Source organism: Mesoplodon densirostris, chromosome 4 (assembly GCF_025265405.1).
Source record: "Mesoplodon densirostris isolate mMesDen1 chromosome 4, mMesDen1 primary haplotype, whole genome shotgun sequence".
Taxonomy (NCBI): Eukaryota; Metazoa; Chordata; class Mammalia; order Artiodactyla; family Ziphiidae; genus Mesoplodon; species Mesoplodon densirostris.
Genome location: NC_082664.1, coordinates 175,410,636 through 175,423,370, shown reverse-complemented (window position 1 = coordinate 175,423,370; position 12,735 = coordinate 175,410,636). Strand labels below are relative to the sequence as shown.

General features: G+C 39.5%; 1 pseudogene; it reads right to left on the bottom strand.

Moving 5' to 3' along the window:
• Positions 1-6,356: 6,356 nt before the first annotated feature.
• Positions 6,357-7,824, bottom strand: LOC132487725 (septin-2-like; annotated as a pseudogene).
• Positions 7,825-12,735: the final 4,911 nt, after the last annotated feature.

Sequence of the window (12,735 nt, the reverse complement as noted above, 5' to 3'; positions counted from 1 at the left end):
AAACATGAACATTGATTATTCTCATTTTAATATTCTATGGCTTGAACCACAAACTAATTACCCAGGTTCAAAACCCAGAATAAGTTTGATCAGTTTCCTTGTAAACCAGTGACATGGGATGATCAAGGAAAAACATAGCAACCGTCACCGGAACATCTTGGGTGGAGCTGAGGGAGACACACTTCCTCAAGGAAAACAGTCCTGATCTGTTGGACCACTTGTTGCACATCAGTGCTCACTGTGTTAGTCGGTGTCCCTTGTAAAAAGATCCATATAATGAGTCCTTGTGCTTTAAGACCTGAAAAGGATTTCTTCCCCCAAAGCAGGTTTTTATTGGACAATGAAAATGACAGAGCCCATCATACTTCCTATTTTTGCTATTGCTGCCAGAAAGTGTAGAATTAAATTAAAACATACAGTTCAGTAACCAACTTACTTCAGGTTCATGGAAGTATTTTCCATTGTTTTCTATAACGTTTCTTACTTTTTTTCAATTATTATTATTTTTCACTGTCCTTTTCCTTGCCTTTTAAAAAATAAGTCTTTTGATTTTTTTGGAAGCAGATGAAGACCAATAAATAAACATGTAATCCAAAACATTGGTCTCATGGGCCCTACACTTGCTAATACAGTCCCCTCAAATGAATGCTATGGGCCATTTAGTATAATCTTAAAAGGACATGGAAAATTCCCTGTTAATAAAAAAAAAAAGAAAGAAGCCCAGTTCATACATACAGGGAATAGATTTGTGGTTGCCAAAGGCAGGATGTAGAGGTGGGTGAAATGGGTACAAATGGGGATCAAAAGGTACAAACTGCCAGTTACAAAGTAAGTAAGTCCTGGGGAATCTGATGTACAGCATGGTAACTATAGTTAATACTGTAGTGTATTTATATTTGAAAGTTGCTAAGACAGTAGTTCTTAAAAGTTCTCAAAACAAGAAAAAAAATTCGTAACTCTGTGTGGTTAAGGATGTTAACTAGACTTATTGTGGTGGTCATTTCCCAATATATATAAATATCAAATCATTACCTTGTATACCTGAAACTAGTATGATGTCACGTGTCAATTACACTTCGATAAAACAATTAATTAAAGAACATTGTTGGTTGGGTAGATACATTTGAATAATTCTAACTTTTGATTTGGAAGTTTCAAGCATTTTACTATTTTTAATTACTGACCCTTTTGCACTTACTCTTCCCCTACTAGGCCTTCCTGAAATCCCCTCACTTATTCCAAATGAGTAATCACTATTTTTGAAGAAGCATAGATATCATCCCTCTAATTGTGGTATTGGGAGAAGTCTACATATACCAGCAGTTCTCTTCCAACAGAAGAGAACAGTTTGCCCTATAGGAGAGGACTCTGTGCTTTGGCTGTCGAGGAAACAGTAGTGACAGCGGAGGACAGCCAAAGGAGGGAAAAGCAGTAAACGCAGGAGCAGACAGTATCCTGGTACATGCTGGTCCTTCGCATCATGTGCTTGCTTTTATTGGTTGACTTCCCCTTGTAAATGACTGGAAAAATTTACTGCTTCCTGCTTTCCTATAGTCAAGATAAAAAACATTCCTTGCAAATCTCAGCTGGTGGAACTGTATAGCGATGAATGGAATGAAGTTAGTAGATTTTAAGCGGGAGGCAAATATCTTCCAATGCAAAATTTTCCCTTTTTAAGAGTGTCAGTAATTTGTGGTTTCCTTTGTTGAGATGCACAAAGAGAACTGTGTAACAGAAAATATTAGACACCCTCTGGCTTGTGATGAGTGACTAGGTTTTCTCATAATTTACTAGACCTTAGGTTTTTGCCTCCACAAAAATGCCATTAGACCCAAAGAATGAAAGAAAGTTTCTCTGTAACATGGATAAAGTATTATTTGGGTTTGTAACATAGCTATCCATACAAATTTCCACTAATTCTTGATGATAAATTTTTCAGTGAAGCCTTTGGGGCAGCCACGTGAAAGTTAGCTCTGTGGTTTGGAGCTAACTTTTCTTGGGGGGAGGATCATTATTTTATGATATCACTGAGGGAGATTGCGTTGAATGAGTAGAGAAGAGGGTCCAGAATAGCACCCTAAGGATGAACAACATGGAACACCCACAAATAAAAAGCAAAGGAGACCAAGAACAGCGGCCAGCTAGTTGGGAGAAACATTTTAAGAGAGTAGTATCAAAAAACCAAAGAGTGTCAGGCACCTTATGTGAAGAAGAGAGATCAAGAACCACAAGAAATGAAATGTGTAAATATGGCATCTTAGACTATCTAAAATACAAAGCACCATTTTCCCCACAAAATTATGTTATAATCTAGTATAGTGTGTTACAATTATATTAGATAATAAATTTAAATTAACAGACAACATACTCTGAAACACATTCGTGAAAAGTAGTTTAGTTATTGTAGCCTAACCATCCCCAGTTGACTTCATCCAGTGAGTTGAGAAATTGCAAAAGATGAATTTTCTGTTTCAAGGAAATCTTGATACTAACAAAGGCTGAGAGGAAATTCAAAGGAAGACAATACTGAGACTTCAAGTAAAGGAAATGGGGAACCTAAATTGTACAGTACCTGCTACCCGCTCTTGACCTGACTGAGGTCTTCCACCCCTACACACGCACACTCGCAGGCACATCCCGCATAGTCAAGATCGCTGACAGGATGCATTATGGGCACAGGTAGGGGCGGAACTGAGGTGGCCAAATTAGTTAACCAAGAAGTCACTACATTGTCAAGGAAGTGCTAAGTAGCTTTCCATATTCCCCTTTCTATGTTAACTGGGTCATTTAGCTATAAGTTACTAGACCATGAGAAGCCACATCCAGAGCTGACTCAAAAGGTGTATATATTACCCAGTATCTTGGCTTAGAAAGAATGCTAAAAAGATAAGAGAAGTGTTGCATTTCTTATTGTAAACAGGATAATTTCTGATATTAGGTAGGAATATTTTTGGAAGGGTATATATGGAAAAAAATGTGCATGTCAAAGCATCCTTCTTTGGGAGACTTACCTATCACCTTCCCAAGAGTCCTGATGGGTCATAGGACCAGGCATATAATCTATGCTGGACCATTCAGAGAATCCCCAAACTCTATCAACAGCTGGCTCAGAGAGGATTATGTGATCTAAGCAGAGATAAACCAATATTTTTTCCTAGGATTGTCTAATAGAATTGAGAAGGAAAAAAAGAGAGGGGAAAAAAAAAGAGCAAGAGAGAGTGTGAGGGGAGTAGGAGAGGTAGAGGGAGGGAGGGAGAGAGAGAGAGACAATAAGAGAGAATCTGTGTGCTGAACTTGGTAACTAGGAACGTGGGTCCAGGCTGCCAACAGCTATCTACATGCATATGAAAATAAGCCATAGAGAAAAAGCAGAGTAGAGAGACTGAGAGAAAGAGATGGACCTGACAATATTATTTTAGTTCCTGGATTTCCCTGGGCCTGAAGATTCTCCCCTAGACCTCTGAGTGTGGTAAGCCAGTGAATGCTCTAACTAGTTTGATGTGACTTTCTGATACCTGTGTGTAGGAATTTTTAATGTGACCATGCAAATCAAATCAGACACAGATAACAACCACTGGAAAAATACAACATAGTCCTACAGAAGATGTAGGAATTTCAACTCAATATCAGGAAACGTTGGGTAAATTACATCCGCCCTAATACATGAGCAGAAACCTGCAATTATGCCCCAGGCTCTTAGCTACATGTAATGAAAGGAAATATACATTCATTTGAAATTAATCACTTACATTTCCAGCAGTTAAACAGTGGAACCATCTGCTATTCATGGGTCCAGGAGTTATTCTTTGTAATGCTCAAATGTCATAAGGATATAAATAATATAAAATGACAAAACTCACTTGTTCAAACAATGATTAAACTATAAATATATATGTCCATGAGCTGTATACACGTTTACGACAAACACTGGAAAACAGAAAAAAGCATATTCAATTTTAAAATACATCTTCTCTGTATTTGTCAGAAAAGCTTAATCCAAAATCAAGTGTGATCATTCTAATCTCTATTAAAACTTCTGAGAGCTTTCTAAGCCATGACCCAGATGAAGGCTCATCAGTCTCTTTCTTCAGTGACCCAACAAGCAGGGGAGGCATGAGGAATTTCTTCGTGCCTTGAATAATTCAAAGGTAAAGGAAGGCCCTGCAGGCAGAATGGACCTCATATATGGAAGTGCTTGCTTCTACTTCTATATTGTTTCACCACCTGCCAGTAGAAACACACACACACACTCACACTCACACACACACAATTTTCTTGTTTCTCCTCTAGGATATCCAGAAAAGACTGCAAAGCTCATTTCCATAAAATAAATTAAAAAGGTTTTGTTTCCTGACTCCTTATTCCACAAATCCCAATTTCTGTGCCCCAGTTAAGGCTGTCATCCAAAGGCCTCGAACTCTTGAAAATCTAAATTATTCTGTCTTCCTAGAACATAACTCTGACTGTAGGGTTTATGTGTAATGTAGTCATTAAACACAAGGTATTACTGGTTCCTCAGGGCGGAAAATACCTGTAGGCAACTTAGCAAAGGTAATTACTGTGTCTGTCTTTATGTAGCTCTTTGAGGAAAAAACACCTATTGGGCCTTTGTCATTGGAACAGGTATGCTTTTTCTTTAAGATGTCATACTTATCAGTGATCACTTTAAATTTCTTCTAACTGATCAAATTCTTTTTTTTTTAATATCTAAACTATAGTGCTTTATTGGTAAAAGGTTAGTTTCAATGGATACAAAATTGCTGTGTAAAATAAGTTTTCAAAATACATTTTTATAAGTAAAGCTTATCTCTTAGTAAAAGAGCAATTATGTATTAGCAAAAGTATTTAGATTCGGGCAACAAAACAAAAGGGAATTTAAAAGTCTTACAGTGTCGGTCCACCCACACCCCCATAACCATTAGGTGGCAGCTAAGCACTAAGTAGTAGTTTTACTTTATAGAGCTTACACCTACCACTTTCAAGTGCTGCCACACCCCGCCCCTTTTTAAAACAGCTTTTACTAGCATAGTTATTAAATGACAAAATAACCCAAATAACTAGCCTTGCATGGAGGGGCCCTAAGGTCATGGAACATTTTTTCTTGGTAAAAAGTGCACAATGTACCTAAACCTATAGCTCTTGACCATTTGCAATTACCCAACAGTGAAAGGGCAAAGTCAGGAGAACACCCAGTGATTTTCTGTAGTACACCTTTGTAACTAATATATTTCAACCATCTCATTTTCTTTTCTGTCTGTTGAATACAAAACCCCCTCCTCGTCCTTGGAGTAATAAGCATTGTCTCCATTTTAATAGAGCAAAATGAAAACACTGAACCAGCACCTGCTCCCTCCAGATCTTCTGTCATCTGTCACTTTTTTGGGGACCAATTTCCCCACGTCAGTAGAAATGCTGAAAAAAGGCAACCCCAAGAGCATCAGCACCCCTTTGAGTGCACAACAGGGAGACCAGCTACAAGGACAGGGAAGGGCCAAGGCCACAGAACACAGGAAACCAACCAGGTGTGGCTTCAACTGGCGCCACCCGTCAGCCACCCCCGGTGCAGACCTGAAACAGCCTTCATTCTCACACGGTACATGGAAGGAAAGGACAGTGGCTGAAGAAGGACTAGACAGCCTGCACACACAAAAAGATTACCGCTATTTGCCTGAAAACCATTCAGGAAAGCATCAGTTAAAGGGACGCCAAATCAGGAAAACCTGGCAGGCATTTTGGGCTCCATGGGGCTGAGGCCTCGGGGCCACCCACCCGAGGACCCTTATTTTCGCTGCTGAGGCACGTCTCCTATACCTGCAGTTAGAGAAAACACATTAAAGTGCAGTATAGAAATACAAAAAGGCTGGTTTCTGCACAGATCAATTGTTAATTTTCCTTAAAAAGTTATTTTTTTAATTTAGCTGAATAAAAATAGCTTATTGACTCTCATTGTGTAGATAAGAATCTCAGTTGCAACATGAAAACTGCAGCTCATGGGTACTTTGATTTTTCATGGCAAACTCTACAGAAAGTGGCCTGTGGCGAGTTCTGTGCATAGACCCAAGAATCCAAAGACTTGTTAAAAACAAGTTCACCGCTAAAAGCCTGTTTTTAAAAAAGCTATTTAAGTATAAACATGTATCTCACTGGGTAATTCTGTTTTGTTTGGTCAACAGATAAATGTGCAGATGGATTAACAGTATTGAGTTATAGCAGCAAAACTGGTTTTAGGGGTTGTGCTCAAACAAAGCAAGACAGCTAACCAGGTGCCATGACTTGGTGAGAAATGGCCTTGCATCAGGGCAGTTCTCATCTTTCTGTGTCACTAGGTCCACGTCTCTGCTACTCAGGAACATTCTGGGAAATCTGCATGTTCTAGAAATAAATCATGATTAGTCAGTTAGGCCAGCCAAATCAAATTCAACTATTAGCTATACATGCTGACTGGTCCCTGGGGAATCACTTCTAACATTAGTGGTCAGTTAAGATGGACAAAAAATGGAAATGGAAAGTTAACCTCACAAAATATAAAGTATGACATAAAGAAATATAAATGTTAAGGTACTTCATACAAAATAACACATCAGAAGTTTTTTAAAAAATTAAATTCTCAGGCACAGGTACTGTAAAATGTGGATAGGCACCCCTCCAACAGTCTTGAAAACACGCAGCTGTGTTACTTGTCAGAATGTTATCTTGCAAAGTGTTTTCTCACACATGGTGCCCGTGGACTGCGCCGTCGCCATCCCCACCCTGCATCAGCATCTGCATCTGCGCCTGCATCCGGGCGATCATCTCCTGCATGCGGCGGAGCTCAGCTTCCTTTTCCAGCAAGATCTGGTCTTTATTCATGTCCTCATTTTCCACTTTTCTGCCACCTCTTTTGAGCCTCTCAGATCGGAAGTTTTCATAGTGAAGGTCCTGGGTCACCTCTTGGAGATCTTGCATGTGAGTGATGAGCATCGTCCTCAGTTTCAGGAAGTCATTGTGCTCTGGGTTCTCCACCTCCACGACGCCCCACGGGTAGAGGCGGCCTCTGACTTTCTTGCCTTTGGCTTCAATCAGCTGATTGGATCCAACCGCAGAGAATGGGATACTGGCCTTGAGAAGTCTAGTCTGCTCTTTAAAATCTTCATCTTCATCTGACTCTGCATTAGGTAAGTGATAGATTTTGATGTTATGTTCTTCAATTTCATCCAGAATCCTCTTCATCAGGCGCTCCCACTCCTTCAGCGTGAGCGTGTCGGCTTTCGTGATGACAGGCACGATGTTCACCTTGTTGTGTATCGCCTTCATAAACGCCACATCCAAGGGCTTAAGTCCTGTTATCGACAATGTGCCATCTGTTCAGACCACTCTCATCGTGCAGGTACCGTTCAAACTGCTCATCGATGTAGGAGATGATTGTCTTAAAGCAATGCCTGCAGTTGATGGCGTCCCCGTAGCCTGGTGTGTCCACCACGGTCAGCCGCAGCTTGACCCCTCGCTCTTCAGTCTCAACAGTTGAAGCCTCAATTTGGACAGTTCTTTCAATTTTCTCTGACTGATGTTCTCCTTGTGTCTGCGGCTCCAGGTATGACTCTTTCTGGGTAGAGGCCAGTCAGGAAGAGGCTGTTTATGAGAGTTGATTTTCCGAGACCTGATCCACCAACCACCATTAGCGTGAATTCAAAACCTTTTTTCACTGATTTTCGATGAACTTGATTGGGAAGATTTGCAAATCCAACATAGCCAGGAGTTTCTGGATTTATAAACTGAGTTGGTTGTTGCTTAGACATCTTTAGTGAAGTTTTGTCAATCTGTCGCAGACGCACCGAAGAACAAGCGCCAACCCTAACTGATCAAATTCTTACTATGCTTGAACTACCAGGAAGCTGAAAGCCAGATTTATAGCACCTTCTATTAAGCCATATGTACCTCTTTGTACAGTGACAGTTAACGGTTTGGATTGTATTCACCTGGAATTCATATGTTGAAGTCCTAACCTTGGGACCTCAGCATGTCACTGTAGTTGAAGACAGGGCCTTTAAAGAGGTATTTAAGGTAAATGAGCACCTAAGGTAAATGGTTGGTTGGTTCTTAATCCAATACAACTGGCATACTGACAAGAAGAGGAGATTGGGACACATACACACACAGAGGGAAGACCATGTGAGGATACAGGGAGAAGATGCCATCTACAAACCAAAGAGAGAGACCTCAGAAGAAACCAACTCTGCTGACAGCTTGGTCCTGGACTTCCAGCCTCCAGAACTGTGAGAAAGTTAATTTCTGTTGTTGAAACCTCCAGTCTGTGGTACTTCATTACAGCAGCCCTAGCAAATGAATGAACCAAACTTTCACAACAGTTTCACAATTTCCGCACTCAATTTTTCTGTTTCCAGAGATGCTTATTTTAATCTCCATTATTGTAGAAACCCTCATAATGTTCTTCCTCAACTTTCTGAAGTGAACCGATTTTGTTCCGTGTACCTCAGTGTGTTGACGTTTGAGATTGTTCACCAGCAGCCTTAAGTCCTTGAGTCAAATGCGTGAATAAGAAGTACACAGTGTATAAGATTCTGTGTCAGGGGTCATCAAACTATAGCTATGGACCAAATCCAGCCAACTGCCTATTTTTGCATAGCCCACAAGCTAAGAATGGATTTAAACATTTTAAATGGTTTCTTTTTTTTTCTTTTTTTTTTTTTTTTGCGGTATGTGGGCCTCTCACTGTTGTGGCCTCTCCCATTGCGGGGCACAGGCTCCGGACGTGCAGGCTCAATGGCCATGGCTCACGGGCCCAGCCACTCTGCAGCATGTGGGATCTTCCCGGACTGGGGCACGAACCCGTGTCCCCTGCATTGGCAGGCGGACTCTCAACCACTGCGCCACCAGGGAAGCCCTAAATGGTTTCATTTTAAATGGTTATTATATAGGTACCCATATAATATCCTTGATTTTGCCTATTGGGCCACAAAGTCTAAATTATTTTCTAGTTGGTTCTTTACAGGAAAAATTTGTAGACTCCTGTTCTATACCAGAGAAGTTTGACCAAGTTGGGATGATAAATATAAACAAACTAAAATTTACAAACGTCTGTGAAATAAAACAGTTAAATATATATTTTGTATCAGTCATTTCATAGAAAAATGTATACATATATACTCAGAATTAATCTGAAAATAGATACATAAAGTTATATTGCATATGTAACAGAGCAGAGGATCATGTAGTATATAGGGTCAGGTGACACGGGGTTTTGGATATTAGGCTTTTCTCTATGTATCTATTGCAGGGACAATATTTATGGAAAAAGAATTTTCCGTAGTTAGAAAATGTCTCTGGTGGTCTCAAGGGTAGGTTAGAAAGTGAACTGGGACAAAGTTCACTTTGAAAAAAGGATTGAAATCATAGAAGGAAAAAAAAATATTTTTCTACTTTCCTTTTAGAGAATCAAAAAATTCACACTATTCTTGAAGGTTGGAATGGGAGATGAGGAGATTTTTGGATAGTTCCCATCAAAATATAATACGTAATGACAGCAAGAGTGGTTGAGTGTAAGAATGGGGGACTCTCGCTTGGCAAAGAATAAGATTTTCTCCTTTCTACATATTTCTCCTGATTCAAAATTATAAAATTTGAATCAATTTTCTCAGTGTGAATAGAATCAGGGTATCAGGACTGTAAATCACTAAGTAAGGAAAAACAAAGAACTATTGTGATATCAGTGAGGACATTCAGAGCAATCCTAAACTTTTCAAGCCAGCTCTGAACAACTAAGGACTTTTACCTTTGAAACCCTGATCTGTTCAATGGTATTAACTTCAGCTTCTTGAATCACTAGGCTTAAGGAGATCCTTCTCTATGTTTTCACTGCTCCAAAGAAACTAAACTACATTTATGGGTAGGAAATAACTTGTGAATCAGTATCACTGAGGTCACTGAGGTAGTTGATGCCACAGGCATAGCTATAACTACGTAATGTCTATCTAAAATGTGTAAAAAGAAAAGCAACTCTTTTTCAGGATGATGAAAACGAACAAGAATGACAATAACAACAATGCAAATGAAGAATTCCTTTGTTTCAAGAGGCTTTATTTCCCAGAAGGAATTAAGTAAAAAACCAATTTTAGAGTAGTTGATATCATGAATAACAATTGTTATTAAATATAGTTTTACTTGTTTTATTCACAGTTACTCACTTTCATTGTAGACTTTGCCAACTTTTCAGTATGCACAAGGTTTATATTGCAGCCTCTTCTTCCTCAGGCCCAGAGGAGGAAATTTAGCTAATCTCTGTAAATGAAGGAAGGCAAAGACAACTTTAGGCTCAGAATCTTAGCAATATATGTAGTGAAAAGGGTGATAAATAAGTGGATTGAAAGGATGTTCAAAAGCATTGTAAAAAAATTAACATGTAGGGCCTCCCTGGTGGCGCAAGTGGTTGAGAGTCCGCCTGCCGATGCAGGGGATACGGGTTCGTGCCCCGGTCTGGGAGGATCCCATATGCCGCGGAGCGGCTGGGCCCGTGAGCCATGGCCGCTGAGCCTGCGCGTCCGGAGCCTGTGCTCCGCAACGGGGGAGGCCACAACAGTGAGAGGCCCGCAAAAAAAAAAAAAAAAAAAAATTAACATGTAATTAAACCTGTAGTAATGATGGGGTGACCTTAAAAGCTATTGTACTAATAATAACTTCCAAAATAGTTGCAAATTGTGATGCTTCTAGAGATTAAAAAACAAGTAGTACATTTACTTTTAGGAAAAAGTTCAGTGGAACACTGTTTTTGTTTTTGTTTTTTTTTAAGAGACCATTGAGAATATTTTATACTGCATTATAATGAATTATAACAAATACTGCATTATAATAAATCCCTCAGTAAATATTAGTATATTTTAACAAAATAAATAGAAGAATGAATGAAATGTAGCCTAGTTCCAGCCAGTACATAGGAATTTATGGCCTAACTTTTCTTTTTTTTTTTTTTTTCTTCTTTTTGCGGTATGCGGGCCTCTCACTGTTGTGGCCTCTCCCGTTGCGGAGCACAGGCTCCGGATGCGCAGGCCCAGAGGCCATGGCTCACGGGCCCAGCCGCTCCGCGGCACGTGGGATCCTCCCAGACCGGGGCACGAACCCGTATCCCCTGCATCGGCAGGCGGACTCTCAACCACTGCGCCACCAGGGAGGCCCCTAACTTTTCATTTTAATTTTTATTCTAACTTTACCTTAACTCTTTTTCTATTCTGATTGTTTTGAAGTTGTAATTTACTCTCTTGACTATTTTTAAACTACTTGTCAGTCCTTTATAATCCTTGTTTGGAAAAAAGGGGTATAAATTATCAAATAAACAGATAGCACTTAACATTTAGAATACTGCGAGGGAAAGAGGAAAGAAGAGTCCTATAATACTTAGCATGATTTTTTTTCCTCTTGTAATTTGTATGGCCATTGCTAGATTAGTAATGATTATACATATTCTAATAGTCAAAATGTCCAAGTTCAGCTTAGGAACCCATAAGCCAAGTGCCTATGAGTACTGTATCCATCTCTAGACTGATGTGTCTGTCGTTTTCTTCCTGTTTCAAATATCATGCTGCCCAATAAGATTGAGAAAACAACCCAGTGAATAGCATTCAAATGTTTGTAGAGTTTAAAATCATTGCAGATAGACTGTAGATGTCAACTGAAGTTAATATAAGTGAGCAGGTCTGGACTTCAAGATTGACTACCTCACTAGGGCACACTCTTATCAAGTTTATACAGTTTGATATAATACAAGTAATAACGAAAGTAGTTTTTAAAAGCCTGTTAAGTTTTTCTAGTTCACTTGCTACAATATAGGATCTAAAAATAAGAAGCACAGCATTTACTACTTATGAATCCTTCCACCATTCACTGGATTTTTAGATTATACTTCTCAATATCATCTCTACAGAAAAGGTAAAATATGGCCCTGCTTATTGTAAATAAATAAACACACACATATATACATAATAAAAAAGTCCCATGAATCATATGCCTAATCTCAGTAGGCTGATAAGATGAGAAAATATACATAAAACAACAGATTTTACAGTGATATGATTGTAGGAAAACCTTCCAAGTTGTGTACTGGTTGATCAAACATAAGAATTTAAAGTGAGGTTGCTTTAGTTTTTGTTGTTTGTTCATCTGACTGAACGTTTTGATTGTCAAGTGTGGTGGTTAATTTCATGTATCACCTTGACTGGATTATAGGGTACCCAGATATTCGGCTCAACATTATTTCTGGGTCCATCTGTGAGGAGGTTTCCAGATGAGATTAGCATTTTAATTGGTAGACTGAGTAAAGCAGAGTGCCTTCCCTAATGTGGGTGGACACCATCCAGTCCATTGAGGGCTTGAATAGAACAAAAAAGCAGAGGAAGAGAGAATTTGCTCTCTGTGCTGACCTGCGTGAACTGGAACATTGGTTTTCTCCTGCCTTCAGACTGGGAATGACACCCTTAGCTCCCCTGGTTCTCAGGTCTTCACACTCAGACTGAAGTACCACTGGCTCTCCTGGGTCTCCAGCTTACAGATGGTAAATCATGGGACTTCTCAGCTTCCATAATCATGTGAGCCAGTCCATTGTAAGAGATATCTATTTATCTGTCTGTCTATCTACCTACCTATCTAGTTCTGTTTCTCCGGAGTTAGGAAGTTGGAAAAGTAGAGGTTTTTCTTGACTGTGTGGATGGAAATTCTCTAAAAAATATGTGGGCTGTTCTCTGATAGAAA